The following is a 7,577-nucleotide window of genomic DNA, read 5'->3' on the forward strand; positions in this document are numbered from 1 at the left end:
GAGGAGGCTGAGCCCGAGGATGCGGCTCCACCGGGTTGCTGATGTTATGTTTTGTATTTGGTTTTAAATCTATGTTTGTATTTTTTAATATTTTATTTATGTATGTTTTAAATAGCTTGTATTATATTAAGAAAAATTCTGGTACTTAGTTATATGACTTTCGTTATCCGCTGTGTGTTTCTTTGTGCACATATGTTACTTTTGCACACACTTGGCACTCGTCGTTAGGGTGGTGACCCGGATTGTCACCATCCAGACGTCTCAATTTTCCCGTGTCCGTGCGTGGGGATTTGGGGGCGTCACAGGTGGTATCAGAGCGGTTTGGCTCTGGGTAAAACCACATGTCCCGTAGGTAGTACCAGAATATTTTTTTAAGTTGTGTTTTAAAAAAAAATTATGTTAAGTACAGTTATTTAATTTATTTTATTTGTTTTATTTGTTTGAGCTTGTTTGCTTGTTTTTATTTATTTGGTTATGTTTTTGCATTCTGGTTTCTTTTGTTTCTTGTTGTGTGGTGTTGGTTTTGTTTTTTTTTTTTGGTTTTATGATGGTTTTATTTGTTTTCTTAAAGGAGGGTCAAGAGTTGTGTTGTGGCAGGAAAAATGGGGAGACCAAGGAAATCTACTCAGGAGCCACGGGGCAATACCTCAAGAGATGACTCCATAGCCGAAGCAATACGGCAAATGACGAAGTTCATGCAGCAGAATATTAGGCCTCAACAGACAGGGCCTTGGCCACAACAAAGAGGACCTTGGCCACCACAAGGGGGTCCCTGGCCACAACAAGGAGGGTCTTGTCCACAGCAAGGAGGGTTTTGGCCACAACCAGGAGGTCCTTGGCCATATCAGGGAGGGCCTTGGATGTACCCAGGAGGGTCCAGTAGCATGGTGCAAGCCAGATGCACCTATGAGCGCTTCCTGGCGCATAGAACCCCACACTTCACTGGAGAAGAGGATCCACTTCAAGCTGGAAAATGGATCAAAGACCTGGAAAGAACATTTGAGGTATGTGGATGCACCGAGGCGCAACAGGTACTCTACGCTAGCTATCTGTTGTAAGGTACCGCGTCTGATTGGTGGGATACCAAGAGGGTGATGCTGGAATCAGAATTGGGATCTTTCGCTGCTGTGACCTGGCAGCGCTTCAAGAAGGAATTTAACGACCGCCTCTTTCCCGCATCGGTAAGGATGCAGAAGGCAAGAGAGTTCTCAAATTTGGTCCAAGGGGGCGCGACAGTGGAACAGTACGCCCGGAGATTCATAGAACTTGGGCGATTTGCTCCCCACCTTATCGCCACAGAGGAGATGCGAGCTGATCATTTTCAGGAGGGACTACGCCCTGATATACGCCGTATGGTGGTCAGCCATCGGATATCCACTTTTCAGGAATTAGTGGATGTGGCCACCCTTGTGGAGCGAGAAAATAATCTGAGTATGGGCTCCCCTCCAGGATATAAGAGGCGGAGTTTTTCTGGTGAAGGAAGCAGCTCGGGTTCGCCTCAGAAATTTGTTCAGCGGATCGAAACTCGACCTCAAACGTCCTCAGGTGTTCGTATGGGAGGACGGGTGCCAATTTGTGGAGCATGTAATAGAGCTCATGAGGGCGAGTGTCGGCTGAGTAGTGGACCCCAATGTTACCGGTGCGGCCAAGTGGGACATATTGCTCGGGAGTGCCCCGTCAGAGTTCAAGGAAGCCGTGGAGGTACACACGGTGGAAGAACCAATCCGAGACAAGCAGTGCAAGCCCGGATTTATGCTGTCGCACCCGGAGAGGTGGATGATGAGGCGCCAGCGACCCATGATGCTGGAGTAATTACAGGTATGGGTTAATTTAATTTTAAGTCGGATTTAATTTTTGGGTATATTTGGTTTCTCCTTTGCTTTTTGGATTTCATGGGTTAATGTGTTGGTTCAGGAAGAGTCCGTTTGTATGAGTTTTATGCTTGCACTTTGTTTGATTCCGGTGCGTCACAGTCGTTTGTATCTTCCACTTTTGCTCGGGTGTGTAATTTGGTCACGGAACCGTTGCCGAAGTCTATGGTAGTGACTCTACCCGATGGTGAAATGGTGTGGTGTTCCAAGGTTGCTTTGGGATGCCCGTTAAATTTTGATGGAAGGTTCTTGGATGTTGATTTGGTGGTGTTTAAGCTGTTGGGTTTTGATATCATCCTCGAGATGGATTGGCTACACTGATATTTTGCGAGTATTAATTGCAGAAGTCGGATAATTAGCTTTCAGCTTCCAGATGGTGATTGTGTGGAATTTGCGGGGAGTAAATTGAAAGAAAAGCCGGTAATTATATCGGCAATTCAAGCAAGAAGGGAGATTGCATGGGGAGCGGATGCATTCTTGGTTCAGATGGTGTCCACGCCGTCCGAGGAGAAGTCTTTGGCAGACATTCCAGTTGTGGAAGAATTTCCCGATGTGTTTGTGGATGACTTGTCCGGACTACCCCCTGTGCGGGAAATGGAATTTGTTATAGACTTGGAACCTGGAGCGGCTCCTGTGCATAAAGCTCCTTATCGCATGGCACCGGCTGAATTAAAAGAGTTGAAGACTCAGTTGCAAGAGCTGGTAGAGAAGGGATTTATTTAGCCTAGTACTTCACCGTGGGGTGCACCAGTTTTGTTTGTTAAAAAGAAAGATGGAACCCTCCGTATGTGCATAGATTATCGGGAATTGAATAAGGTGACCATCAAAAATAAATATCCTCTCCTGCGGATAGATGATTTATTTGATCAGCTTCAAGGAGCAGCTGTGTTCTCTAAAATTGATCTGAGGTCGGGATACTACTAGCTAAGGATCAGAGACAAGGATGTGCCTAAAACTGCCTTCAGGTCGAGGTATGGGCATTATGAATTTAAGGTGATGCCGTTTGGGTTAGTTAATGCCCCTGCTGCTTTCATGGATTTAATGAATCAAGTATTTTGACCTTATCTGGATTCCTTTGTGGTAGTATTCATCGATGATATTCTGATTTATTCCCGAGATGTTAAAGAGCACGTGTATCATCTTCGTCTGGTACTTGGGAAATTGAGAGAACACTAGTTGTACGCCAAGCTCAGCAAGTGTGAATTCTGGTTGGAAGAAGTTAGATTTCTTGGGCATGTGATTTTCCGAGACGGAGTGGCTGTTGATCCTAGTAAGGTGGAAGCCATTTTGTCATGGCAGCGCCCGACTACAGTGCGCGAGATCCGGAGTTTCTTGGGACTTGCCGGATATTACCGAAGATTTGTGGAGGGTTTTGCTCGCCTATCCAGACCTCTCACAGCTTTGACCCGAAAGAATACAGAATTTGTTTGGTCAGATAAGTGTGAAAGAAGCTTCCAAGAATTAAAGAACAGGTTGACGATGGCACCAGTGTTAGCGCTCCCAGAACCGCATAAGCCATTCGTAGTCTTCAGTGATGCGTCTAAGTTTGGTTTGGGTGGTGTCCTTATGTAGGAAGGACGGGTTGTTGCCTATGCATCTCGTCAGCTAAAGGACCATGAGAAGAATTATCCGACGCACGATTTAGAATTGGTTGCGATTGTTTTTGCTCTCAAGATCTGGCGGCACTTCTTGTATGGGGAAGCTTGCAAGGTATTTACTGATCACAAGAGCTTGAAGCATTTGTTTTCCCAGAAAAATCTGAACATGAGGCAGAGGCGATGGCTAGAGCTAATCAGTGACTATCAGTGTGAGATCAAGTACCATCTGGGGAAGGCTAATATAGTTGCTGATGCTTTGAACCGAAAGTCACACTTGGAAGATGAAGCCGAGCCGTCAGAATTGGATTCGTTGCTTTGTGGGATGAGAAGGCTCCTTATTGAGAGTTCGTAGCAAGAAGAGATTTTATCTTCAGTTCTTGATATTCGGGTAACTGATTTTGAAGAATTGAAGACTCTTCAAAGGAAGGATCCGAAGCTGCTGAATATCAGAAAAAGAGTCAGAAAATCTCGAGGGTCGTTGCATTATAGCCTGGATAAAGATGGGATACTTCGGTTCCGAGATCGTAGAGTGGTCCCCAAAGATTCAGAATTCAAAGAGCGGATCATGGCAGAAGCTCATGCGACCCCTTATTCAGTTCATCCCGGCAGTACAAAGATGTATCGGGACTTGAAGAAAAATTACTGGTGGGATGGAATGAAGAAGGATATTGCCTTATATGTTGAGAAATGCCACACATGCCGTCAAGTGAAGGCCGAGCATCAAAGACCTGCAGGTATGCTCCAACCCCTCCCTATTCCTGAGTGGAAATGGGATGACATCACGATGGACTTTGTAGTGGGTTTGCCGAGAACGCCTAGTGGGAAAAATTCTGTTTGGGTGATTGTTGACCGGTTAACGAAGAGTGCTCATTTCTTGCCTGTTAATAACACCGATTCCTTGGGTAAGTTGACCCGCTTGTATGTCAAGGAGATAGTGCGGCTGCACGGCATACCAAAGAGTATAGTATCGGATCGAGACCCAAGGTTTACGTCGCAGTTCTGGAAGAGTTTGCAGGCAGCTTTGAGTACTAAGTTGAAGTTCAGTACTGCATATCACCCGCAGACAGACGGCCAATCAGAGCGCACCATTCAGACCCTTGAAGACATATTGCGAGCATGTGTCATGGAATTTCAAGGGAGTTGGGAAAACCATTTGCCACTCATCGAGTTTGCATATAATAATAGCTTCCATGCGACCATTCAGATGGCTCCCTATGAAGCTCTTTATGGGAGAAAGTGCAGGTCGCCCTTGTGTTGGGATAAAGTCGGGGAGAGTAGGATAATTGGACCTGAAATAATTCAAGAGATGCAAAGCCAAGTCCGGATCATCAGAGATAAAATGGCGGCAGCTCAGAGTCGCCAGAAAAGCTACGCTGATACCAGGAGGAGAGAGTTATCTTTTGAAGTTGGTGATTGGGTTTACCTTAAAGTCTCTCCCATGAGAGGAGTTAAGCGTTTTGGTAAGAAGAGGAAGTTGGATCTGAGGTATGTCGGCCCTTTTCAGATTTTGGAGAAGGTAGGGTCTGTCGCCTATAGAGTTGCTTTGCTAGAATATTTTGGGGATATTTATGATGTCTTCCACGTATCATCCCTGAAGAAAAGCTTTGGACAGCAAGAGCCACGCTTCGTCGACCCAGAGGGTATTCAGTTGCAACCGGATCTCATTTATGAGGTTGTTCCATCGCAGATCATGGATTGGAAGGAGCAACAGTTGAGGTCCAAGACGATACCTTTGGTTAAGGTGGCTTGGGGAGATCCGTTAGCTCAAGACTTCTCTTGGGAGCGAGTAGCGGACATGAGGGAGCAGTACCCGTACTTCTTTGTATAATGAATGTATGTATCTTAATCTTGGTCACAGCTGGTTTATGTGTTTTTATGTGGCTTGTTTTAAGTTGGGGGTTGATCTTGCAAATTTCGAGAACGAAATTTGTTTTTAAGGGAGGGAGGATGTGATGACCCGCTTTCGCATGTATTTTCGCTAAAGGGTTGTTTTTATTTTAATTAATATATTAGTTTATTTATTTTAATTTATTGCGTTTTAAAATTGGTTTTTAATTTATTTGATGTTGTGTTTTATTTATTTTAGTCGTTTTACGGTTTTTTAATCTCATTTCGGCGGATTTGTTTTGTTTTCCCGGAGTGAGGATTGGACCTCATTTCTTTCCTACATCTCTTTTTTCCTTTTTACTTTTTCCCTTTTTCTCTTTTCTTTTTCTTCTTTCTTTTTCTTTTTCTTTCTTTTCTTTTTCTTCTTTTTTTCTTTCCTCCCCGCGTTGACTCCGTCTCTCTCTCTCTCTCTCTCTCTCTCTCTCTCTCTCTCTCTCTCTCTCTCTCTCTCTCTCTCTCTCTCTCTCTCTCTCTCTCTCTCTCTCTCTCTCTCTCTCTCTCTCTCTCTCTCTCTCCTCTCCCACACCGTAAACCACCTCACCCCTCGACCCACCGCCGTCCGGCCGCCGTGCGGTACACCGCCCCCACCGGTCGAAGCCTCTCCCTCCGGCGCACCTCCCCACCAAATCCTAGCCCCATCCGGCCAGCCGTTTGGTCGGAAAACGCCCTTGAAGCCCCCACGGTTTTTGCCCCGATTCGCCGCCGTCGCTCCACCTTCGGCCACCACCTCTTCACCACTTCATCACCGGTCCCTTACCGTCCTAACCCACCCATTTCTGGCCTCCAATAGTCACCGGAACAGCTCCCACGAGCTAGCTTTCCATTTTGGGAAATCCGGCCATCAACCTCCATTTCCGCCGCCACCCACGGCCAACCACCACTTCCAATAGCTTCATAATCATCCTTAGACCATTCCCTATCAATCCCAAGCCCTGGTTTGTCCCCGTTCAAAAGTGGGTATTTTACAACCCAGTGAATTTTCACTGTTACGTTGCTTTTTCTCCGCCGTTTGCAACGCCGCGAGCTTTCTAAAAATACCATATAGCGCTATAAGTATTTTTCAAACCCTATTTTTAGATTTAAATATATATTGCTCAGTCAATAATTTTATCTGCTGGTTGGTTGATTCCGGACTGAGTCCGAGGAGTTCGGGGGTCGGATGGATGGAGGACGGAGTTGCTTGTTTTATTGATATATGTTGGTTGATTATTTTTTTTTTGTGCATTGATATGGCATTTACATGGTGCATGCGCGTGTGTTTTTATTTAATTGAGAAAAGCCTGTTTTATTGGCGTAAGTGGACTTACGGGTGCGTGTGTATCATGACCCCAAGCTGGGATGGGGTATTATCTCGGTGGAGCTCCTCTGGTCACCTGGGAGCGGAATAAACTGAGTGATGTCCCCTGGGTTGTCGCTGGGCGACGACGGGAGCGGGGGCTAGGGGATGCTTGGCTACGAACGCGCCGGGCGCGGAACCGGGCATCACCCTACGCACCGACTCCATGGCCCTTCGCTGGCGAGGGCTAGAGGATGCTTGGCTACGAACGCGCGGGGCGCGAAACTGGGCATCGCTCGTTAGGTGTCACATGCATGGTGGTACTCTGCGGTGTGGCACTGGAGCCAGGATATGCGGATGACCCCTAGGGGAGGTCATGGTGCATACGGATAAACTGGATAATGGTATGAGATGGTTATAGGCCAAATGTGACTTTTGGCGTGATATTTGGAAAGGGTTTGTTTTTTTGGGCCAAATGGAATTTTTGGCGTGCGTGGAAAAATATGTTTTTATGGGTTTGCGCATTGGCATCACTTCATGCATTTTGTTTGAGTTCTATATGCTTTTATCTGGTGGTGTTTGGATTTTACTTACCTGCGTTACCATTTTTGGTTCCGTAGATTTTGGTGCAGGATTCGAGGATGAGGAGGAGGAGGCTGAGCCTGAGGATGCAGCTCCACTGGGTTGCTGATGTTATGTTTTGTATTTGGTTTTAAATATATGTTTGTATTTTGTAATATTTTATTTATGTATGTTTTAAACAGCTTGTATTATATTAAGAAAAATTCTGGTACTTAGTTATATGACTTTCGTTATCCACTGCGTGTTTCTTTGTGCACATATGTTGCTTTTGCACACACTTGGCACTCGTCGTTAGGGTGGTGACCCGGGTTGTCACCATCCGGACGTCTCGATATCCCCGTGTCCGTGCGTGGGGATTTGGGG

Source organism: Carya illinoinensis, chromosome 11 (assembly GCF_018687715.1).
Source record: "Carya illinoinensis cultivar Pawnee chromosome 11, C.illinoinensisPawnee_v1, whole genome shotgun sequence".
NCBI classification, from domain to species: Eukaryota; Viridiplantae; Streptophyta; class Magnoliopsida; order Fagales; family Juglandaceae; genus Carya; species Carya illinoinensis.